The sequence below is a fragment of the Notamacropus eugenii genome, chromosome 1 (assembly GCF_028372415.1).
Source record: "Notamacropus eugenii isolate mMacEug1 chromosome 1, mMacEug1.pri_v2, whole genome shotgun sequence".
Classification (NCBI taxonomy): Eukaryota; Metazoa; Chordata; class Mammalia; order Diprotodontia; family Macropodidae; genus Notamacropus; species Notamacropus eugenii.
In genome coordinates, this window is record NC_092872.1 from 749193375 (window position 1) to 749220178 (window position 26804).

The window sequence follows — 26804 nt, forward strand, 5'->3', positions numbered from 1 at the left end:
AGCCCAATACAGGCCTCTAGGCTTGGCAGGTTTGTATCTATATTTGAGAATAATTTAATCATATGATCATGGATCTCTCACTTAATACATGTGTGACCTTAGTGAATCAGTTAAACTTCTCTGGACCTCAGTTTTCTCAGCTATAAAAAAAATGAAGTTTACATTATTATTAGGTGCTCTACACCTAATGATCATATGTATTTCTGCAAGGATCATCATTTTCTGACTCTTTCTTATAAAATATTTCCTCTAGATAAGTCACTGAACACAGAAGGGGCAATCAAGGAATGCTTCTACAGAAATGGAGAGACTTGGAGCTTGAATTCTGGCTATAGAACAGGTTTGCACAGGGAAAGAGTATTAATATGTAAGTATTTGTTCATCAGTCCAGCATAGTATTGTGATGTCAGATGGAAACCAATCTTAATGAAATCTCAGGTGTCATGATTTCCATGATTTCTGTGGCCAATGCTCTCATATTCCAATACACTTGGCAGCTAACAGGAAAGATGATACCTCTTTCTTCAAATTTCCATATGGAGATATATATATATATACACACACACATATAGTATGCATGTACATGTGAATGTAGATGTGTGTGTATACACACCTACATCTGCACAGAAAACCCACAAGATGTGACATGGTATGCAATAAATTAAAGGAATGGATTTATCTAATTAAGTTCTCACCTGGTTTAGGTGGGAATATTAACTAGCATTGGGTTACTATTTAATTCAATCTATCCCTACCATTGTAGTCACAATACATTAGCTGACTTGTTGGAGACTTGTGTTATAACTCGTCTTGACAATGCTTTGATTTTTCCTGGGAGATTTGTTTCAGATGAGAGAGATGCCCCAGTTCCTGTTACCACAAAGACTGTGTTGAAAGCGTGAGAAAGAATTTCACAAAATCTTCATCTTTCTTGAATTTGAGTGAAGACAAGGGAGTCTTCAAATGAATTCTATGTATGTCTATTACATTGAAAGCTGAGGTTAAGCACAGAATGTCTGGGACTTGTAGGGTCTTAGATGCACAAATCTGGAGCTAAAAGGGACATTAGAGATCACTTAGTCCCATCTCCTCCTTTTGTGGATGAACAAACTGAAACCCAAGAAAGGTCAGGGATTTGCTAAGAGTTACATTACCCATAAGTGATCTTGGATGCCTTAAGTTTCAGCATTTTGATGGATCCATGACTATGCATGAAATCAGAGAAGGATGCCCTCAGTGATATTTCCATTCACACTTCCAGTGCCCTACTCTGTGTCCTCATCACTGAAGAAATAACTCTGTGATCACATCAGAAATTTGAAGTGACCTCCTCATTGTTCTTCCCATCTCATCCTTCACACAGCATGGCTCTGGCAATGTCATTCACAAAGGCCCCTTGTCTCCTTATTGCCTCTAGGATTCAAACTCTCTAACATTTAAAGTCCTCCATTGTAGCTTTCTCTTATCTATCCAGACTGATTTCACATAACTCCATCTCACATACTCTCATTTGAGCCAAGCTGTCCAAATTCTTGTGTATTTGTGACATTCCATCTTTTATGTCCACACCTCCTAGCCAGTCTTCCCTTGGCTATAGGACAAACAAATTAAAGTTAGCTGGTATATACTTCTTTGGCTGGTAGCATCCATCTACTCTCTAATCAAAATACAAGTTGATGGATTATTGCTTAGTTCTATTTGACTGACTATTCCTGTAAATGAAATGTTCACCTTGGCCTCTTACAATCAGGGGATTTTAGATTTAATTCAAACACTACCCTATAGGATGCCCTTTATGGTCCTACCAGTTGTTAATGTTGGAACAATACGTTAACCACTTGAGAAGTTTTAGAGTTTCTAATTATGTGTGTGTGTGTGTGTATATATATACATATATATATATGTATATATATATATATACATATATATATATATATATATATATATGTCAGATGAAACGTTCAGTCTCCACTGGGCCATCATATTTTCCCTTTCTTCTGGGGATAGACAGATAAATGTATAGGTAATGATATATAGACTTTTATGTAATATGTTTATCTGTGTATATATACATACTTCTATACATGTACATATGTGCAATAAATATGTATGCAAATATACTGTATATACATATTTATATATGCAGTATATATACACACATGTGGTATATGTGTATATATACATATATCTATAATATATGCAGTACAAATGTTTAATATTTTCCTTTGAACACGTCCAACATGTATCATACTTATAACCAACTGTGTCATTTTGGGCCAGTATGATCTACTACAGTTCATACCTCAAGTGATCTCTTGACTCAAATACTCAAAGTCACTATATGTTATTTTAAGACCATACATCATAGTCTTGGGTAGTGTCAATTGTTCCCTGTTACAAAGAGTGAGTCCAATTACTGCCAGTACAGTACTCCATCTCATAGCTCTAATTTTTTCCATTGTTTTGACAATAAACTTCTGTCTTGGCAGAGGGGAGGAATAAGTCTTTAAAGGTGGTTCTATCAATTCTTGTTTTTATTATTTCCTGTATCCCTTTCATAATGTAGTTGTTAAGATTCCTGGACATTCTAAGACAACTGAAGCAAAGAGTACCAGTTCAATGCAACAATGTTCATAGATATTGATGGCATATGATATAAGAGGAGTCCCAGTTTCTTACTTGTCCTTTCATGTGTAAGGGTGGAGTTAAAATTGTTACCATCCATTTGGTCTCACACCTTAACAGTGTAAAAATAAGTTACAATTTTTCAATCAATCAAAAGACCTTATACTATGTTAAAAACAAACAAACAAATAAAACTTTGAACAACTTTGAAGGCCATCTGATGAAAAAAAAGATTTCTGGAAATGAAGATCTTTTCAACTGAATGAGATTTCTTTTTTATGTCTTTTTATTTTGAGGGGGAATGTAAAGCAATTGGGGTAAAATTACTTGCCCAACGTCACACAGCTAGCAAGTGCCAAGTGTCTGAGGCCAGATTTGAACTGAGGTCCTCCTGACTCCAGGCTCAGTACTCTATTTATTGCACTACGTTGCTGCCCCTGACTGGAATTTCTTTGAGCTTTCTAGGTCCTATCAATAAGCTTCAAGTTAATTAGAATGAGAGGATATTCCACAGATTGGAGAATATCATTTATAGTTGATTCTTGAGGAAGACTGGCCCAAGGGTAAGACTAGCCCAAGGGTGGGGGGTGGTTATGGAAAGAAGTTTCAATCTTCTGCAGTCTCCTCCCTGCTCCTCCCACCCCATTTATTACTAGAAGAGCCTTCAAGTCTGAAGAGTTTGGTAGATATGGAATTTCTATTTAAAGATCTCTTTCGATATTCCTAGCCGATGAGGATTGCTAGCTTCCCTAGATCAATTCTCATTAAAAAATGAGACATGATATGACTCATATACTTGAAAGTGTATTTCCAAACAGCATAGCATGTTATATTCAATTCAGCACCATCATCCATCTTTCCTCATGTTCTTTTGATGGCTTCTCAAAGACTGTGAAGTCAGTCAGGTAAAGCTACCTAGAAAGCTACTTAGTTTATAATTCAATCACATTCCTCATAAGCTATTGAAAAGTGACAGGTTTGGGGATATACATTAAAAAACAGTAGAATCTTTCTGGAAAAATCCACAGTATAGTTTTCCACTAACATTGGAGCACTGTACTATCTACTTTTTATTGCATCTCAGTCATTCTCAGTTCTGTCCACCTCTTGATGACAACCTTTAGGGTTTCCTTGGCAAAGATGCTGGAATGGCTTGCCATTTCCTTCCCAACTTCATTTTACAGATGAAGAAACGGAGACAAATATGGTTAAGTGATTTGCCAGAGTCACATAAATATTAAATATCTGGGGCCAGATTTGAACTAAGATAGAGGAATCTTCTTGAGAACGTCATTGAGTACTACTGAATGCCTAAGAAGCAGTCTTATAAAAGGCTCATTAGTCTATTAAAAAATGTGGACTTTCCCAGTTAGTCAGTCTATGAACATCTATTAAATGCCTAATATATGCTTGGCACAATGTTTAACATTGCATTCTTTCCAGCTTCATGCTTAGAATACAGTAGATGCTTACTAAATGCTTATTGACTCACTGATAGTCTTCTTTAATATGTTAGGGAGGCAGCAATGTGTTACAGCAGACAGGGCATTGCTTCGCACTTGAAACAGCCTGGGTTAATATATGGCACCTGACCCTTTTTACCTGTGTTATTTTGAGCAAGTCATTTTAGCTTTGTACCTCAATTTCTTCATTTGTAAAATGAGGAATAGTCTAGATGACCTTTGAAATCCCTTTCAACTCTAGATCTATTACCTAGTAATATGATTATGGGCTTTGTGATGGCATATGGACTGAGTGGTAAAGGTAGTGAATAACAGTTCTTTCAGATTATCCCCACCCCCATATCTAAGAAGAGAATTCACTGAGATTGCTCTTGAAATGGGGGCCTTTGAGAATGATTTTATGCATTACTCTTCTGACCAACTCCACAGTAGTTTCATGCAAAATTTGTATCAAGTACAGCTTGAAAACATTCTTTGTTATTTTGACTTGATACACTTATTGAGTGTACTTGAAAAAATAATTTAAACATGAATGTAGAATAATCTTAATTTCATTAAGAATCAACGGTAATAACAGAAGGGGAATTTTCTTTTGTTTTCTTAACTAGACATGAGAAACTGAATGGGTAATCCATGGTTCTAATGCAGCGCTCACCTCTCAGTGATTCAGCCAACTGATGAGACAGCTCTGATCCATCTGCTTACAAAGTGATTTGAGACATAATATCCCTTGTTCATTTGACAGTGATGGAAATACCCATACACACAAGCACACACTCACCCCTTCTCTGGCATCCCTGATTTATTATTTTGTCCTGATAGAATATGTTCTCTTAAGTTTGCTTGGTTTTTCTCTTAGCACTTGTGTGTGTAATGGTTGCTTTTGACAATCTGATGAGTTCCCATGCACCTCTTCTCTGTATAATCATTTAAATACATAAAGTCAAATATTTAGAATTATACAGGAAAAGGATTATATTGAAATAAAGTTTTCATAATAAAACAAACAAACAAACAAACAGAAAACAAGTTCACAGACCCCATGTTAAGAACCCTTTCTATGGAAGAATCTTTAACAAAAGGTATTATCATTGATTTTGACAGTTCCTTATTATCTGGGTTTTTGGGTGATTAGATGATAGAGCTTGGACTTAGAAACATCTGATTTCAAATTCTTACTCTGAAATTAACTAGCTGCACCACACTGGATCAAGTCACATATCTCCTATTAGCTTCTAACAGCTTTTTAGACTTATACATGGAATTGCGGGAGCTGCAATCTTTAGCATGTATATTTTGAAATGAGCTCTGTGTATCCACAGCTAACTCAATTCACTTCTCTGGGGCTCAGTTTCTTCATTTGTAAAATGAGCATGATATATTGGGTTGACTCTTAAGAGTCACCATTAGTGAGGCTTGTATTAACAAGCAGGCCAGATAGAACCTGAGCTAGATTGAATCTGAGCACCTTCATGGAGACAAGGATCTTGTATTCAGAAAGACTGTGGGAGAGATCTAGAGTTGGCCAAGAAGTCTGGAGTGATGGGAGGAGGGGTTTAGGGGAGGGTCTTGTGGAGGAGTCTAAGGAGGATTTTGATGAGACTGAGCTGACTACAAGTCAGAATCAAGAGAGTGGGATTCTGATGGGATCAGGGGCTGGAAACTGCTGGAGGAAATGAGTAGATCAAGGACAATGGAGGACTGGGGTCGGACTGGGGTGGGAAGCAGGCTGGACAATCCAGAGGTAACCTACAATGGAAGGTCAGACTAGGTTAAGGGTAACAGATATGGATATGAAAAGCCAGATTAAGTGAGAAGATTCAAGGAGAGTTCAAGGAGTTTCCCAGAGATAGTCTGTCTCTCTGTCTGTCTGTCTGTCTACCTATTATCTATTTGCCTACCTCACTACCACACACATATATCATTATTTCTGACTCTTCTATTTTTCACACACACACTCACTCTGTAAGTAGTGAGTAGGGCAGAGAATTGAACAGAAGGAATATGAGAGTATAATGGATTGCCTTTGGTAAATTTCAACTTTTTCCTGAAACAAAGGTTCACCATCAAGCATGGAACACTGAAAAATTTAAAGTACCTATCTCCGACAGATCAATAGTAGGCAGGCCAATCTTAGAATTACCAACCAATGACCAAGAAATGTCTTAAGTTTCTCTATCTGGAGTTGGAGTATTTTCACTGGCTGATCCAAATGTCTCGAATTCTTTCACTCCACATATCCATCTCCTGGTTTCCTTAGCTTCTAAGTCCCAGCTAAAATAATACCTTATATAAGAAGCCTTTCCCAGTCTTCTCTTAACATGATTGCCTTTCCTCTGTTATCTCCAATTTATCCTCAATAAATTTTGTTTGTACAGAAAAAAAAAATGAGCATGATAATCTATTCTATTCTTGGAAGCTGTAATGAAAATGCACTTTATTTTAACTCTTAAGGTACTAGAGATAAGGGGTTTGGATATGGGGAACATCTTGGAGGGACAAAAATAATATAAAGGGACAAAGATAGATATCAGTCATAATTCTGTTCCCTGCAATGTAGTGGAAAGTCTGAGCTATGCCTCACATCTGACCCATCTATCTGCATTTTAATAATGACATGGACTCATTAGTGATTCTGACTTTACTATTCTTTAAAAACAAAAATGCTAATTGGTTTACTTGAAGCTTAATAGAAAATTAATCGAATTTCAGGAGAGAGCCCTTGAAGATGACTTGTGTATTCAGGAAGTCACAATGACATTTGATTACAGAAACATGAAGACCTGAGCAAAGACATGAAAGTGTGGGTAATAAATCACAATCAGAAAAGCTCAGAAAGGGAATATGCTCAATGGCCATCTAGTATGGCTGGTGACTGAAAAAATAATCCCTCTAATATTGATCCAACTAGTGGTAATCAAGTCTTTGCCTGAAAGACTCTATTCAGGGAGAAATCACTGCTTTCCAAGGCATCATATTCCACTTCAGTATGGATACCACTGCTAGGAAGTAACTCTCATCCCCTTGCATTGAGCAAAATAGACCTCTCTTCATCACCACAATATTGCTCCTAATTTTGTTTATTTTCCCTCTTTCTGAGATTAAGAGAAATAAATCTAATTCCTCTAGTGTATGAGCATTCAAATGTTTGACCTTTGAATATTGCACTATATCTTATTTCTCAAGACTAAACATCCAGAATTTCCTTAACCAATAAACAAATAGCTTGAACTCAAGACCTTTTATTTTTGTATGTTCTTTCATGCAGATATTCCAGATATTATCAAGCTTAAAGATGAGAGAGGGAGAAGGAGGGAAGGAGAGAGAGAGAAAGAGAGAGAGAGAGGGAGACAGAGAGAGAGAGAGAGAGAGAGAGAGAGAGAGAGAGAGAGAGAGAGAGAGAGAGAGATCGCATTTATTGGGCATTCACTATGTTCCAGGAACGGATGATACAAATTGAAAGAAACTAGATAATCTCTGACCTCAAAGATCTTGTGTGTGTGTGTGTGTGTGTGTGTGTGTGTGTGTGTGTGTGTATGTGTGCGTTCATCCTTTATTGCCAAAGAAGACCATGCCAGGAGTCTGAGAATCTGACACATTATTGAGAGAAAATTGGAGAATGTAAATATAGATAAGAGAAAAGGATCCCATTTGTGTCACCTAATGCTAACGGTCAATAGGGGGAAAAAGAAAAAAAAAGAGACTAAACTAATTATGTGATAAAGCAAGGGACCTGGACTTTGTACGTCTCTATGACAGAGAGTAAGCACAGATCGCAAGGCTCTGATAAGAGGTAAGCAGGGTTCTTTATGTAAGCTCTCCAAGTATATTTTTAACCTTTTCTATGTGATGAAATCCTTTCACAGGCAGGTGAAGTAAATGAATCCCTTATCAGAATAATATGCTTCAGTGCATAAAATTATTATGATTACAAAGGAAATATCTAATTTTAAAAAATGTCTATATATGCGTCTACATACACAATATAAATACATGCAAATACCTATGTATATGGGTACACATATGTACGTACCAAAGTCAGAGGATTCAGATTAAGAACCTGCCAGGCCTAGAGGCCTGAGGGCTACCCGAGTCTTACCTTACCTGTCCCAGGTCTTCGGTTGGCCAAACCGGATAAAGGTATGAGAGAAGAGACTTTTGGGAGTCGAACAAGGGTTAGGCTTTATTCAGGGTCCTGGTTACATGTGCAGGGGGAACTCTTCCTTAGGAGGGAGAGAGAAGTCTCCCAAGGAGGCAAAGATCTTACAGTAAGAGATTGGAAACAGAAGTGTAAGTGGGGAGAGAGGGGGAGGGGAGAGCGAAGAGAGGAAAAACGGAGCCTTCTGTCCTGTCAGGGCCCCTCCCACGCTAAGAGCGCCTTCAGGCTTTCCTGACCCTAATTAAGCTCTCTGGCCGTGTAGTTTGCACCTGAATACCGTGCCTCTTAGATAACAATAGGTGTGCCCAGATCCGGGACAGTCTCAAGGGCGGGGATGCTCCTCCCATCACGTTTCTCCCGGGAAGAGGTGGAAATACACGAGATAGCTCGGTCTCACTCCTCGATTCCCTGGTGTTTCATGGGGGGCCTCATGAGAACTCTAAGATTTAGAAGTTCCCACCTTTACCCGCCCGAGACTGTCCACATGGAATTGAGCTTCCATCCCCAACAAGAACCCTTTTACTATAGGGAATCCAAACAACAAAGTTTCTCAGAATTTGGGAGACTTCAGGACACTGGAGAAAAGGAGAATCCATGAGAAAGGGATGAGAATTATATTAGGGTTTTTTTTTTTTTTAATGTGTTACTCTCCTTTTCAGTCTTTCACATCTGATGTGTGGATAAACAAAGGCTGTCCTATATAAAATAAATATATTTGTTTTCTTGAATCCTTATAGAGATTGATCCTCTTTCCCATATTCATAGAGAAAGACAAAAGTGGAGATTTTCCCAAAGTAAATGATGGGTAGGGACAAAATTAATTAATGTGATTTGCAAGCAGTTCCCCTCCCCAAATTTAGTCTGGTTTAAATGAATCCTGTCTTTGGACTGCTAGTTCATAAATTACACTTGGATGTGTAATTTTATCAGTGTTTTACTCATTGGTGAGTACATGTAAGTGATAAGAAGAGTACAACTTAGTAGATGATCTTTAACCATTGCAACAATGAGAGAGACAGAGACAGAGAGACAAAGAGACACAGAGGGAGAAACACAGAGAGACAGAGAGAAAGAGGAAAACATTCTATTACTGGGTCTATGTAATATGGTAGTCAAAAAGCATGACACAATCTTGATTTATATTATGCCTTCCTTATTTCAATCCCATTTGAGTTATTGTGTTGGGGTCCAGGCAGAAATTACTAAAAGGAATACTGTCAACAAATCGAGATTAGAACAGAGTAGCCAAGTTGGTCAAAGGGTTCAAACATGTCATATAAAAATCAACTGAAGTAGCTGGGCTATATTTAAATTTTGGGACAATAACATAAACACTGCCTTTTAATACTTGAATAGTTTTGATGTGGTAGAAAGATTAGGCATGTATGTGTCCACAGATACACACACCCACACCCACACAGGTGCATATATACATGCATGATTAGAAAAACAGTAAAACAGGGAAACTACAGAAAGGAAGCATTTAGCTCAGTAAAAGAATGATTTAATGACTGGAACTGTCCAAAAGTGGAAGGGATTTTGTCATGAGGCAAGGAGTTTTCCCTTACCAGAAACACTCATACAGAAGCCTGAGGATCACCTATTGCTGGTGCCTACTGATGTAGAACAGAATGACTACATAGGGGACAACATGATTTTCCATGAACTCTTACAACTTTTTTGTAAGGTTCAATGATTTCACAAAACAATGAATAGTACCAAAGAACAAGTAAAAACTCTTCTGGCATTCTGTATCCTGGAAGTACGTAGAAGCCCAAATTCAAAACATCTATTTGGCAAAGCTAGTCAGATCACCAATTGACAAAAAATAGATGGGAGTTGAAAGACAAGACACTGACAGTTATGACTGGACAGACTAAGAAGAAACCAAGCAGAAATAAATCTTGCCTTGATTCAATTGTATTCAAAGCATCAAGTATTCATTAATTACCTACTAAAAGAGGAGTGCTATTCTAGGTGCTGGGGGATAAAAAAGAAAAAAAAGCCTCAACCCTCATTGTACAAAATGATAGTCAGGGAGCAAAGCAAGAAGTCCGTTTTGTCCAATGTGATTCTATTCATTTGGAAAACATTATATGCTGACTACATGTAAAATATTGTGTTCTGAGCTAAGAAATAAACTATGAAGTACAATATATTTTCTGTTCTCAAGGTAGTACACCATACTTGACAGAACAGTAAAATTGTATTCAGGATGAATTGCCTTCAAATCATACTTTGGGCATTTTACTTTCTGTGTGACCTTCACAAGTCATTTAATCTCTCTGGGACTCAGTTTCTTTAGCCAAAAAAATGAAAGGATTGGACTTGAGGGCCGTTATTGTTCCTTCCAACTCTAACTCTATGGTTCAATAAAGGAGTCAGTGATGGAAGGAAGGGTTGACGATCATACATAAGTCTGAGACCCAGTAGTAAGACATAAGAGGAAGGGAAGGTACAAATGAATTCATTTGTTATGTCTTCATATGTGGAAGGGTTAGGAGAGGAATTCAAGCCTCTCTCCTTTGCAATCCATTTGCTTTCTTTGACTTATGGAGAAAGTACTACTGAAAACTAGAATTTGAAGAAAGAAAATAATTTTCACATGTGAAGATTCTATTTATAGGCATGGGCTGGAGGGCAAAATGTGTTTATGAAAGGGAGAGATGGCTTGGAATTTAGAGAATGTAAGAGGAAGACTGGACAATAAGGATTAAAAAATAAATTTGAGGTAGGTTATTAAAGGCCTTAGATATCTGCCTGAGGATTGTATATTTCAGTAGAATACAGGCTCCTTGAGAGCAGGGGTTTCTTTCCCCCTTACCTAGCATTGTGAATTGCAAATAGAAGATATAATAAGTATTGGGTCAATTTAATTTAGAATCAAAATTCATTTTTGCCACAGAAGTGGCATGATGATACATATCAGACTTTAATTGACTTTGACCAGTCGAGATTTGGTATCAGAAGATTTGAATTCAAATATTATCTCTACAAATTATCAGTTAGGTGACATTTATCAAAGAATTTACTTCTCTGGGCTTCATTCTTGTCTTATAAATTGAGAGTTGTAATTAATAACCTCTAACAATCTATTAATGTGTAAACTTATTTTATGATTTTTCAGGATGTGGACCACTCAAAGCCTAAAGAATCTGGCTGACAAGATATTAAAAGAACATATTTTGTTCGCTGCAAAAAAAAAAAAAGACATCCTCTGTGTGTTTCTCTTGAACTGCTCACAATAGTCTGCAATAAAAGCAGGTCAGTTGCCCTGGCCTGAGTCACAACCTCCAACAATGGGAAAGAATCTGGAAACTGGTTAAAAGACCATAATAAAGCATAGCTCACGTCCAGTTTTACAAGAATTTCGACAATCCAATTATGTGTAACTCTCCTTGTAGTCTTTGAATGGCCTTTCACCACCATCACACACATACTACAGTGGAGAGTTACTGCCAGGCAGAGAATATACTTCATCAAAGAAGCATGGACTCGGACGCTTTCATTTGCCTCTCTCCTCATAGGGGGAAGAGTTCAACGACAACTCTGGGCTCCCATGGGGAGAAAAGAATGAGCTGTCCAGAACTTCCACTGTATAGGGCTGCAAGAATAGCAGCCAACTCAAGAAATTATACATAATGAGGATAAAGGTGCCTCTTGACAATGGACTCCCTAAATTGGATGGGCTTGTTCTTCAATCAATACATTAGGAAAATACATTGACATGACTCCACTATTCAAGTAATGTTGGTTGCACATATACACATCATTTTTTTTTATTTTTTGGATTTAATATTCTGTCTCAATTATATGTAAAAACAATTTTAACTTTTTTTCAGATTTTGTTTTCCATATGATTCTCTCCCTCTCTTTTCTTTCACCCTCGTTGCAAGCAATTTGACATAGTTTATATGTGTGTCGTCATGCAAAACATTTCCAAGGAGGTCATTCTGTGAAAGAAAACAGAGACCACAAAGTAAGGGAAGTAAAGAAAAAAATGTCTTTTCAGGCTCTACCACTTCTTTCTCTGGAGAGAAACAGCATCTTTCATTCTAAATACTACAGAATTGTCAGAGAACAGATGTTATTCATAGTAGAACATCACACAATATTTCTATTACTGTGTACAATATTTTCCTGTTTCTGCTCATTTCACTTCATTCACTCAGTTCACCTAAGTCTTTCCATGTTTTTTTTCTAAAAATTCAGATAATCATTTCTTAAAGCACGATCGTCTTCCATCACAATGATATACAACTTGTTTAGGGATTTTGAAGGTGATAAATATCCCCTCAATTTATAATATTTTATACCACTAAAAGAACTGCTATAAATATTTATACATACATAGGATCTTTTCCTTTTCTTATCTCTTTGGTATACAGACCTAGTGCTGGTATTGCTTTGTCAAAGAGTATGCATGGTTTTATAGGCCTTTGGACATAGTTCTAAATTGCTCTCCAGGATGGTTGAATCAATATACAACTTCACCAATAGTAAGTTAGTGTTTTAATTTTCTCACATCCCTTCTGACATTTGTCATTTTCCTTTTTAGTCAAAGCCAATCTGACAGATGTGAGGTAGTAGCTCAGAGTAGTTTTAATTTGCATTCCCCTCATCAATAGTGATTTAAAGCATTTTTATATGACTATATGTAGTTTTAATTACTTTTATTGAGAACTGCCGGTTCATATCATTTGACCACATATCAAATTCTCTTATTTCTACAAATTTGATTCAGGTTTCTATAAGTTGGGGGAATGAAGTCTTTTTCAGAGAATTTATTGCAATTGTTTTTCATAGTAAAGATTGTCAACTATGTATTTTCCTCCATGTTATTTTCCCCTCATCAGTATTACTCTTTCTCTCCTTTTCCCCTTTCCTTTCTCAAAAGTATCTTGTTTCTAACTTCTACCTCCCCCAAACTGCCCTTCCTTCTATCAGCTCCTCCCTACCCACTTGTCTTACCACTTCCCTTCCTACTTTCCTGTATGATAAGATAGATTTCTTCACCAACCTGAGTGTGTATATTATTCCCTCTTTCAGCCAGTTCGATGAGAGTGAGTTTTCATTTCCTTCCCTTTCTGTTTACCTCACTGGAAAATCTGCTCTGTAAAATCTCTTTCAGAGCTCTTTTATGTCAGATTATTATCCCATTCTACCTTTCCCTTTCCTCCATTCCCAGTGCATTCATCTTTATCAATCTTTAGTTTTAGTTTTTTTAGATAGTCACAGCACCACCTTCAATTCACAACTCTGTTTTCTATGTCTACTCCTTCTAATAGTTCTAATAATGAGAATGTTCTTTGAAATTGCAAATATCATTTTACGATGTAGGAATCTAAACATTTTAAACTTATCAAATCCTTTATGATTTCTCTTTCCTGTTTACCTTTTTCTGCTGTTGTTGTTGTTTTTTAATTATTATTTTTGCATCTCTCTTTTGAAAGTCAAATTTTCTATTCACCTCTGCTCATTTTATCAGGAATATTTGAAAGTTTTCTATATCTTTGAAAGTCTGTTTTCCCCCCTGAAGAATCCTATTCATTTTTCTATGTAGGTGATGCTTGGAGGCTAGCCCCTCCAGAATATCATATGCCAAGGCCTTCAATTCTTTTATGTTGAACTTGTTAAAACTTGTGTTATGCTGATTGTGGTTCCACAGTATTTGAACTGTTTCTTTTTGACCATTTGAAGTATTTTGTTGTTGATCTCGGAGGTCTGAAATTTGGTTATGATATTTCAGGGAGTTTTCATTTTGAGATGTCTTTCAAGAGGTGGTCAGTGGATTCTTTCAATTTCTATTTTACCCTCTCATCCTTGAATAGCATTGATTTTCTTGATATGTAAATTTTAAAGATGATGTTTAGACTTTTTCAAGTCATGACTTTCAGGTAGACCAATAATTGTTAAATCACCTCTCCTAGATCTATTTTCATATCAGTTGTTTATCTAATGAATTATTTCATATTATCTTCTGGGTTTTTTTAATAACTTTGTTTTATTGTTTCTTGATGTCTCAAAAAGTTATTAACTTCTACTTGCCCAATTCTAATTTTTAAATAAATATTTTCTTCAGTGGGTTTTTTTACATCCTTTTCCATTTGACATTCGATGTTTTAAGTAGTTCTTCTTTTCAGTTAATTTTTATATATCTTTTTGTTTTTATTTTTCCAGTTTGGCCATCTCTTCTTTTCAAGGCATTATTCTTGTTACTCAATTTTTGTACCGCATTTACCATTTGACCTACTATGTTTTTTAAGGTGTTATTTCCTTCAGTAATTTTTGTGCCTCCTTTACCAAGCTATTGACTCTTTGTTTTTTTATGATTTATTTGTACTATTCTCATTTCTCTTCCCAATTTTTCTTCTAGCTCTCTTACTTGATTTTTAAAATCCTTTTTGAGTTCTTCCATGGACTGAGACAAATTCATACTTTTCTTTGATATCTTAGATGTAGGGATTTTGACTTTGTTTTCTTCTTCTGAGTGTATGTTTTGATCTTCCTGGTCACCATAGTATCTTTCTATGGTCAGATTTTTTTCCTATTCTTTGCTGATTTTCCAGCCTATTTATTGACTTTTACATCTAAGCCAAAATGGAACTCTGATTCTAGGGTGGAGAGCACACAGTCCCAAGATTCAAGGCTTTTGTGCAACTGTTTTCAAAGGTAATTCTGGGGACATGTAAGGTCTTGGTTCGTCCAAGGTGGAATGAGCTACAGAGAGATATGTTTACTACTCTCCTATACTGTGCATTGGTTTGTGAAAGACCACAAACACTCTTCAACCTTGGAACTGTGACCAAGTTCTTTACTCCTCTGCGGTTAGAAGCTCTGCTATGCTACTGCTCCTCCTCACATGGGGACTAAGACCCAGGACTGCAACACAGATCCAAGATTAGACAATGCAACATATTCCTGGTGCCAGCAAAGGGGCTCCTGCAAATCTCCTGATCCCCTTACTATCTGTAGAGGTCTGGAAACCACCATTGTTACCACTCATTCAATTCCTTGAAGCCTGGTCTGGGTGTGCTGAGACCCAGTCTGCACTGACGCAGCCTGTGCTGGACTGTGCTACCCTTTCATCCTAGTGCAATGGACCTTTCCTGCCAATCTTTAAGTTTTATTAGGCTAGAAAATTGTTTCACTTCATCTTTTTATGGGTTCTCCTGCTCTGTAATGTATTTATAGTCATTATTTAAAGACATCTGGAGCAGTTTGGGAGAGAGTACAGATAAGTCCCTGACTTTACCATCCTGACTCTGCCTCCACATATCCCTTAAAGTTTGTAAAATGCTTTAGATAAATTATCTTTTTTGGATTTCACAGCAACCACATGTGGGAGATGCTATTATCCTTATTTTAAATTTGGCAGGATTATGTACTGAACAGATAGTTGGCATTAAATCCAAGAAGACTTGATTTCAAGTCTAACCTTTGACCTTTACTGCATGTGAGACATAGGGTAAGGCACTTTACCTCTCAGTTATCTAAGTATCTCTCTAATACTACTAGTTACAGAGAAGGTGCCAAACTGTACTAGTAGAGGGAGTTATTTCTACCAATAATTTCACAGATATGATCCCTTTCTTTATTTCCATTGTAGAACTGGGATAGTATGGTACTATAGGTTGCCCATGTAGTCTATGTGTCCACATAGGTCTTTCTGAATTTGGCTCACAGGGAGTCATTAAGAAATGCTCTAGTTTCCTCCAGTGAATCTTCTCCAAAGGAAGTTTTTGATTTCTGCCAAGAGAGGAGACAAGCTATTTCTACCCAGAGACAATACACTCTGCTATCTTCAGAGAAATGGTACTAAAGTAGAAATTATTTCTATCTACCCCAAATCCACTCCCAAGGTTGTTATTCTAGGGGAAATGAAGTTATTTTCAAGTGGAAGTTTTAATTGATATCTTTTATCAGAGAAGGATTACCCTAAACTTTTCTCTCAGAACTGAAATCCCTTCTCAGTAGTGCACATTCTCCAATGAGCACATGTAGCACATAGAAAATAAACCCATTTTCCTAAGTCAATAGCTAGCAGAAATCAGAGTATGTTTCTAGATTTGACTCTACTAGACAAACATAAGGTGAATGAATTCTTCTACTATAAGAGAGGTAACCAGGAGGTAGTACCAGATCTTGCCCAGAAGGAAATTCCTCTAGTGTAGTAAGGCAGGGATGAGTATATGGTCAAATTGCTGGATATTTTACATACTGCCTGCTCCCCACAATTTTTTCTCTCTCATCAGGGACATGGAATGAATTTGGTACTGAGTGTATTCTTTCAGAAGACTAGGATTTCTTTTCTTTCAAGCTCAGGACAACATTTCGCACATAGGAATGGAGCACTGAAAAATCAATTCTCCCCATTTATATGTGATCATCAAGCAATAAGTTATGTGGATGAGTAAACAATCTCGAAGAAATAAAGGGATTTGCCAAGGAATACACATCTATAAAATGTATGAGATAGGATTTGGAACCTAGACTCATTCAAGTTTATTGCCCTACCCACTATTAGCACATTGACTCTTATGTAACAAAGTCATGTTCAGGAGTCAAAGATGCAATGGGCTAGGTCCTAAGGAAGTAATTTTGACAAAAGAACAGATGGGTTCTAATATTGGAATCAACAGATCACATTCTGGAAGAAAAGTTATCATTCAAGAGGTTTGGGTCCAAATCTTAGGTCTGGCACTAAATGTGTCTGACCTGGAGGAGAAACATAGCCACCATGGGTGACTAGGGTTTGGTTCCAAGCAGCATTCGGTGTACATTTGTGTCTTGTACTCATTATGTATGGTATTGTGGAGCCAGAGTACATGTGGAAGACAGAGAAGAGGTAATTGATTAAGAGTCTTCCTATATACTACACTTGAATTGAACAGCTTTTTGGGGAAAATAATGCTAAAAATCTCCCCTACCCCATCACACTTACAGCGCTAAAGTGGGTACCAGGCAATCAATAGACATGTATTATTTTTGTCCCATCCCACAAAGGGCTAGTTGAAGGTTTTGTCTCTCTAGTAAGCATTGGAGGAACTTTTGAGCTGCTGCAGAGGACCATTTGAGATAACACATTTAAATGATATCACCATAAACAGCCTCTCAGACAAAGTAAAGCCTGGAAGAAATAAAAGGTCGTGTTTAAATAGACTGATTGAATATCACCAGTTAAATATTGCTAGACCTAATGATGCAATAAATATCACAGGCAAGTCACCAGCTCTTCCAGACTCTATGATCAATGAATTCCATTTTCCCTGGAAAAATTGAGCCTCATTTTCACACAATTGCTAGTGGCTTATGGAACCATTGAAAAAGCTCTTAACTTTTACAAAGCTCAGTAAGTTAGGATGATTGTCTTCCCCATAGTCATCAAGGAACAACCAAGTCAGCAAGGAAGTACTTTATGTGCCCTTGATTCCCCTTGAAAGTCAAATACTTGACCATGATACACTCACTTCTCCATACTGGCTCCTCATCGCATCAGTCCCTTGAGACTAGGGAGTGCAAATGGTATTGTCCCTACATGACAGAAGAGGAGATTATGGTTCAGGGATATGAAACAATTTTCCCAGTAGCATGGAGCTAGTAAGCAGCACAGGAATTTGAAATCATCTTCTTTCCAAGGGAGAATTGTTATGACCAAACTAGTCCCAGAAGAAAGATGTCGCTATTTAAATGCAGTAAAAAGGATATTATTATTTTAGAGGCAAATCAAGGTTCCCACTGAGCCCACAACATCTCCCTTGCACTGAAAATATATTCCTTTTATTTAATTAAGTGAAATTGAATTAAAGTTAATTAAGTGAAACTCTTTTTTTGTTGTTCAAGAACCACTTTTCTATGCATCCTCATCAGCTCCTGTGGTCAGGAAAGCCTATTTGCTTATATCTGAGGGATTAATCTCTCCGATGTATGAAAACACATTCACACCCATTCTTTATTTTAAAGTACTCACCTTGTCCTATTTGTTGAAAATGTTCAGAGAAGTGGGGTCAAAGTACTAGCATGATGGCAAGAGAGGAAATGGGTAAAAGAAAGTGACAGGACATAATTATGACATCAAGTTTCCACGATTAAAGTCAGGAATAATTTTGAGGCAATGTTGGGGATAGTATTCTGATCCTGGGGCTGGTGATTAAGAATATCTACCCAGTTCATGAGCAGTGATAACAGCTATATTCACCTTGGGTCAGGGGTTCTTTCCAAACAGAAGGCACTCAGTACCAAGCATAGCAACCATGTTGTGGGAATTCTCCAAGAGCTTCTCAAATCCTAATTATACCTCCCATACCCTAAGGCATAGACCCAGAAATATCTCAGAATTATAGCTCAAGCATCAAGTGCACCTTCTTCCTCTGATGACGGAAGGAACAGTCAGGTTAACCAAACAAGGCAAAATTGCATTTGCTACAACTGGGTTCTGAGCAGTCCCATTGCTTGGTTTGGGACCTGAGGCACAAAGGAATAGTGTTTTAATTGTTGATAGATATTTTGTCATACTTTATATTATTTTTCTTTTGTATTTTTCACTGTTTTTGTTGTTCTTATAATGAAATTCCATAATGTAACTAAAAATGTTTCCTAGAATGGATAGTTGACTCCACTCATCCAAATTCACATGGCTAGGACCTACTAAAATATACTCAGTCTCGAAAAGGAAGTGGAATTGCCCTGTATATGGGATCTGAGAACAAATCTATAGTTATGTAAATGTACATATCTACCCCCTACCCCTGACGGGTAACAAGCCAACACTGTCCCAAGGAGACATGGGGAACTAAGGGACTGAAAGTCTTCTCCCCAAGCATAATAGAAAGATTGAGACTTCCTAAGACTTCACCTCACTGGGCTGCATGTGCATTGCCAAAAGAGTGAGTATGAGTGTCCAGGGTTTGATTTACACATTTGAACACCATCTAGAGAGTAGCAAAAAACACTGTCTAAAGAATATAAAGAAATACATTTTAAAAAATTAAATGAAATTAGTATTTTCTCAATAGTCTTTTTTTCCCTTTTGTTGTTACATCCCAATGATTTCCTTTTCCCACATGACAAAATAGTATCTTGCAACAAAGCAATATAGGTAAACAAAACAAACCATTGTGGTAGCATATACCACATGAAAATAAAGTGGATCATGTTTCCGTTAAGAGCAAGGGGGTAGACTTCACCAGAAATCTGTTGAAATCATCGTGGATAGTTTGGACTTTTTGTGTGTGTGCTTTCTATTTAAATCATGTATGTGCACATGTATGAATGTATGAATACATATATGTGTATTGAACATGTGAATTTATATGTGTACATAAGCATGAATATGTATGTATTTGTATTAGATTTCCCTTTTGGGAGGAAAATGGAATTATGTTCAAAGAGCATTCAAACTGTATGTACATAGTTTAATCCAGTAATATCACCACTACCAAGTCTGGATTCCAAAGAAATTAAACAAAGGGGAAAAAGGACCTATTTGCCTATGGGTATAAGTGTGTGTATGTGTGTGTGTGTGTGTGTGTGTGTGTGTGTATGTGTGTAGCAGCTCTTTTCTGGGTGGTAAAGAAGTGGACATTGAGGGGATCCCCATCAATTGGGGGATGGCTGAGCAAGTTGTGCTATATGGTTTTGATAGAAAGCTAGTGTACACAGAATGACAAGCAGGATGATTTCTGAAAAACCTAGAAGGATTTGCACGAACTGTTGCAAGGTGAAGTGAGAAGAACCAAGAGAACATGGTACTCTGTAACAGCAATATTGTATGATAAATAACTGTGGAGTGTGTGTAGCTATTCTCAACAATAGAATGATCTAAGACAAGTTCAAAGGACTCATGATGAAAACTGCCATCTGCCCCCAACAGAAGAAGTGGTGGTGTTTGAATGCAGATCAAAGCATACTATTTTCAGTTTACTTATTTTTTCAGTTCTGTTTTTCTGTTTCTTCTTTCATTGCATGGCTTATATGGAAGTATTTTCTACATTATTGTGCATATATAACATATCAAATTATTTAATATCTTTAGGAGGGATGAGGTAAGGAAAGGACTGAGAAAATTGGAAACCATTTTTTGGAATGAATGGGATAATTGTCTTTATGTATAATTGCAGGAAAATCAAATACTATTTACAAAGATTTTCCTTTTGTTCTGTTCACTTCTCTTTTCATCAGTTCAAAGAAGTCTTCCCATTTCCTTGGATTCTCTACAGTAAATACATACATACATGTATACACATGCACATAAATATATATGAATATAAGTATATATGTATTTTCATATGCAAATTATGTCTATGTATGTATTTATAAGTGAGTATGCATATGTGTGAGAATATATGCATATGTATATGCATAAAATGCATATTTAATTATATGTTCCATAACGACAATCACTATTTCACTTTTTTTCTTTGTAACCTCTTGGCACTTAAATTAGTACGATAACCACTTATTAAATGTTTGCTGATTGATTTCTTAGCATGCAATAATATTCCAATACATTTATACTCTACACTTTTTTCAGCTCTTCCTCCAATAAGGAACTCATTGGATTTCCAGTTCTTTACTTCCACAAAATGTGCTTCTATAATGTTGGCAAAGATGGGAACTTTCCTTTATCCTTGACCTCATAGAGGTAGACGATAACCATGGGTATAAAAGTGTGAGTAGTTTAATTACTCTTTTAATATAATTTCAAAGTGTTTCCCAAGAGAGTTGGATTATTTCACAGATCTGCCAATAATGCATTACTAAAATGATCCCTTACTTAGCTAAACAAGCCTATTGAACAAGCTTTTGCCTAGTTTCCGATTTTAATTTGCTAAAATTGGCATTGTTTGCCTAACCAACCTTCCAGGCTTGCTCTCAAAAATGAATTTTACAACCTTCTATTGACCTAACTCACTGGTGACTCTTCAAGGGGATTCTATAAATTCTCATTAAATGTCTTAATGTTAACCCCAGCAATGGGAGGAACATGTTGGCTAGAATACCTGTGATTGGCAGATAAGAACAACCAAGGTTTGAAAATACATGCACACACACACGTATATGTATGCATAATACATACATATATGTATCCATTCATACATATACACATGTACATATATATACACACAAACATACATATACCTAGGGAAAAAAATGAAGCTGTTTGAAAAATAAATCAAAATATATTTTGGACTCATTTTCAAATTGAGGACAATTAATATCTCAAGCCAATTAATTCAACACATCTTTATCAGATGCCCACTATGTGCCAAATACTGTGCTAAAAGTTGTATGGCAAAGCCACAAAATGAAGTGCCTGCATTTAATCTATATAAGGATAAATAAAGCTACATGTATGCATATAAGGGGATACAAAAATATATAGAAAGTAACTTCAGGGCGTGAGCCAGTTTTTATTCACCAAAGTACAGGTGACTTTTTTTAATCATTTAAAAATGCATTTATGTTTATCTTTTTTTTTTAATTTCTGAGAAAGATCATATTATCGGTTTGCCTGATTGTAGCTGGTCCAATATTCATGAGAGTATAACTCTCCATGTGCCCAGCCCAAACTGGCCACTTTCTATTTCTTGCAATGGTCCATCTCCACAAATTTTCCTTGCCTGTCCTCTTTGTCTAAAATGTTCTTTACCTTCATCCACATCTCCTAGAATGCCTTGTTTCTCCTCAAAACTCTCTTCAAGCAATACCATCTCCATGAAGTCATCAATGACAACTCCAACAGCTGTTATTGTCCTCTTGGGAGCAATATGGAACCATGCCCAAAGAGTTATCAAGCTGTATGCATTATCTGAGACATCTAAGGAATGCAAAGGATTGTACACTGGCCACGAAGTTAGGAGGACATGAAATATAAAATATATTTGAGTAACTTTAATGCAATGCATGATGGGATAAGGATGAAAAGGAAATCCAAACTTGACAATGTGTAGGGCATGTGAATAGAAATATGTTCTTGAGTCTACATGCTAAACTTTCCCTTTAGCCCCTCATTTGAAGATATTCATGGTTTGTCATAGTCTAGGTCACATCATTCACCCTTTGAAAGGGGGGACAGAGACAAACTTGGAAAGATGGGAATAGATGTAGAAGAATCACATCTGAGTTGGTGTGAGACAATCCTTTTGGATACACTCAAAGTCAATTGCTCTGATGGGAAGGCTAAGCTATCTTACAAGCCTTTAAAGAACTATATGCTTCAAGAAATCATGTACTCCCATGAGAAGGGAAAATCAAAGATGACCAGCAAAGAGTGGTAAGGTGTGAGTGAGAAATTCCTGAGCTGAATAAAGCTACTCAAAAGAGAGTCAGAAACGGTAAATCCCAAAATGAATGACATAAAAGAGGGTCTCTGAAATGATGGTAAGTGGAGACAGAATACAGTTTCAAGATCAACTGGAATTAGAGATGGGAATCAAGGGAGAAAACTACAATGTGATTAAGAGCCAGAACTGACTCTTCCCTGGCAATATTAATTTTGTGGACTCTGAAGGTCATGGTTTGCTCCAACATGCTCTCTAAGAGGTGACTTTCCAATGATATATATTGTTGAGAAATTCCTCTTTTGTGTCCAAGAGGCTTAAAACAAAAATTATTCTCTCTGTCAAAGAAACACCTTCATTCTTCTAATGCTCACATGTATGTTGGTTCAAATTTTTTTAGTAGTAGTTTGACCCAGGTACCTCTCAAAATTCTAACTATGTCTTTGTTTAATGCCATATCTGTGCCCACATTAGACTCTCTTCTGAGGTGACATGTTTCCCCACATGGGTCACGAGTTCATGTGGCTGTACAGTCTAGAGAACCATAATCTGTACCCTACTGATTTTTCTGTTTTATTTCTCCTAATCTCTAATTCTCTATGATCTTACTTTCCTCAAAGCTCTCTCCTTAGCTATAGACTTGGAGTTCATCACTCCACCCACCAATCAGAAGAACAAGAGGATGGTGGTGAGGTAGAATTCCTAGACTCATGGGATCTTGAAAAATAATTCGATTTTCCCAATAATAAGCTTGTTAGGGAATGATGAAAAAGTCATAAAACTCCTAAAGTAGTGTAGGTCAGTGAGAAATGTGTTTGGGAACCATTAAAAGAGAAGAGGCTGGTAGGACCTGGAGGCATTTCAGGTTCAAAAAAATGGTACTTTATTTTAAATATACAGTAATACTATGTTATTGACACACAACACACATCACTAATGAATAAATATCAAAAATGAAAATGCTTATCAAGGTCTCAAGAGATAATTTGTTCAGCTAACCATCACTTCAATACCACAGGAAGGTTCTTGAACCACTATTGCAATTATGACAAATATTTGAGATATAATGTGCAATCTGCCCACAGGACACATACAAAAATAGAGGCACTGGTTTACCTGATAGGCACATAGCTACAAACCATCATTTTAGTGGTCTTCAAGCTACCTACCTTTTTTCTACAGTTAGACAAAAAAAAAGTTTTTTACTCAGTATCTTATAATAAAATATAAAGTTCACGTTGTGAATTTCTAGAAACAAATTTCACTTCTATTCATATTTAGCAGTAACTAACACCCCCAAACCAGGGCACACGTAAAGTAGTTTTCATCTTATTCCTCAAATGACTTTGGAAGGATTTAGAGATATCTGCAGCACAGTAAATGGTCACACAATGTGAATACATTCACATTTACTTTAACCACTGAGCTTTTAGTGCTTCTCAATTGTGCATACGAAAATATGTAGGCAGCAACATGTTCTACTTTTTTCTGTTTAAGTGAATAACCAAGTCAAAGGGCACTGTGTTCTGGCTTATGGTAACTCAAATTACCTCTTTCTAGGGATGTGGATGTTTAAATAAACAAAATCATAAACACAATTGTTGTGTGTGTGTGTGTGTGTTTGTATCAGTAAGCACTCCAACATACACAGGGGGTCTTGTTATCACAGGTTCTTTGATCTGCTTTTCTAAAAGGAATGGCAACTTTTGAGGGGTTAACAATCATTTTTAATCAAGTACATATATCATTTACCTAGATCAGGGGGAAAAGTCAACACCCTGAACTTCAGAGAAAATAAAGAGAAATCAAAAATCAACAGACGTGGCTTCCAACTGACTGACCATAATCAATACATACATCATAGACCAACACACAAGTCCAACTGTCTGACCATAGTTACCATAGAGGGAAGCACCAATATCTGGGTTTTCAATTGCAGGGTGTTCCTTAGCAGCTTCCCAAAGTCTCATCTGGCCAAACACTTTCAGTCACTAAGCCCCAAAGTAAAACCCCATGCTCAGAGTATTTATAACAGTTTTAGAGCCAGAGGGCATCACAACCCTTGAGAACAAGTGCTTCATTAACAAAAAGTGTGGGCCTTCCTACAAATCTTCCCGGGCCCATTAAAGGGTGGGGAAGATCTTCAATCATATTAAAATAATTAACAATACAAATACCTATACCGTTTCTAGTTAAAGAAACTCTTGTTTCTGTATTTTACTCCTAATAAAGACTCTTGGCTGAGAAAAGACAATATTAAATCAGAGGAACTTGACGATATTAAAACAAAAACAGCAAAAGATTCTACTTCACTTGCCATTCCAGTGTCCCAAACATTTGTCTACATTCAAATGAGCCAAAACAACTACTTTTATAGCTCCTGTAACTTACCAATGCATCCATTATTTTACAGAAATATGACCTAATAGAGAAATGGGGCTACAGGTTCTTAGTCAAAGGATCTAGCTCTTAATAGAAGGTGTTCTGTAACCTTGGAGGGCCGAAGTAAGGATTGTTGCCTTTTTAGGCAATAATGGTAGTGAGTGGAGATCGTAGGAAGTTCTTTCTCCCTATGAGACACTCTATTGCCTATCTTTCTCGACCCCAAAGCACTCAGCAGTTACAGTACATTTTTTTCTCCTTTCATGGTTCTCATAATAAATGTCTGTTCATTGATTGAGAATTGCTTTCTGATTCAATATCTTGATTTTGCTCTCATTCAGAAAGACAATCTTAGCCTTGTTCACAGCATTACATTTATTTTTGAAAGAATAGAATTTATTTTCCTTCATTCACATTGATTAAAAGCACCAAAGTCTCCCACAGGTTTCTTTGTACACAATTATATAACCAAAATCCTCCACTCTTTGAAATGAAGAAGGTGTGTGCCATCTTAGACTCCAGATTCCTCTTTTTATCAGTCAGGTTGCTCTCATGCAAATGATGTGATAGAAATAAGGTTTTTAGGAATCCATGTTCTTCCTTATTTTCTTGTTTAAGGCTCATCATCACCTAGAAAAATAAATTGCTTGAATCTTTTAAAACATTCTTATTAGGCTAATGAGTTGGAATCTTAAATACCTGAATTACATGGAATTAATTTCACACTTTTATCTCATTCTCCAGGTCTTCCTTGCTAATGCTGGTTGGCTGTTTTTAAATTAAAAATAACTTGCCAATTCTATCTCTTTAGAAAGCCTTGAATTAAAGTTTCTCTTGGAACCCATTTCCTTTCCAGACCCAAGCTCATTAGCTTGACTCATGATACCTACCTGATTTTTATTTCTTGCCTTCTTTTGTGTCTTTGAAAATTCTATCTGCCATTCAAGGACCAGTTGAAGACATGTCATGTTCAGGAAGCCTGACTTGATGATGGAGCCCATGCACTCTCTCTCTCTCTCTCTCTCTCTCTCTCTCTCTCTCTCTCTCTCTCTCTCTCTCTCTCTGTTTCTATCTCTTTCTTTAAAATTGAAAATACACATCTGAGCATGTGGATGGAATCCTGGAATCCCAGAATCTCAAAGCTTAATGAAACCTAGCTGTCATCTAGTCTAGAATGATCCTTAATAGAAATTCCTTCTATTACATCCAGGTAAACTTAGATTTGCTAATATGGAAGATGCACTCCCACTAGTTAAATCCCATTTCTAGCAAGCTTATCCCTATATATTTGGATATACTCAAAAACCCTGGAGGAACTTGGGAAATAAATGGTACAATGATAAGAATTATGAAAATTAGAATGTATTTAGCAATTTTAATGTTTCCAAAATAGTTTATACTTTTGATCTCCACAATAACCCTAGGGATACTATCCCCACTGTATAGAAGAGGAAAATGAATCTAAGAGAAGTAATGATTTTCTTAGGGTCATGTAACTACTAATTGTCAGCGATAGAATTTGAATCCAGATTGCCATATCTCTGAGTAGAGAATATTGTCCAGTATATCACCTAAAGAGCTCCAAAATAGTGGCCTTGGAGTCATGTAGACCTGGGTTCCGTTCTTACTTCAAGTACTTACTAGCTGTATGACCCTTGACAAGTTGCTTTATCTATCTGGGCCTCAGTGCTCTCATCTGTAGAATGAGGGCATTGGTGACAAGATCCTCTAAAGTTCCTTCCAGCTCTAAACTAATGTAAGTTAATATACAAAAAAAGAAAAAAAAAGTAGTTTCACAGAGGAGTCAGATGAAAGAGGTTAGAATCATTAGAACATTAAATTTTGAAGTTTCAATACTATTTAAATATTTCTAAGTTTAACCTTATCTGTTAT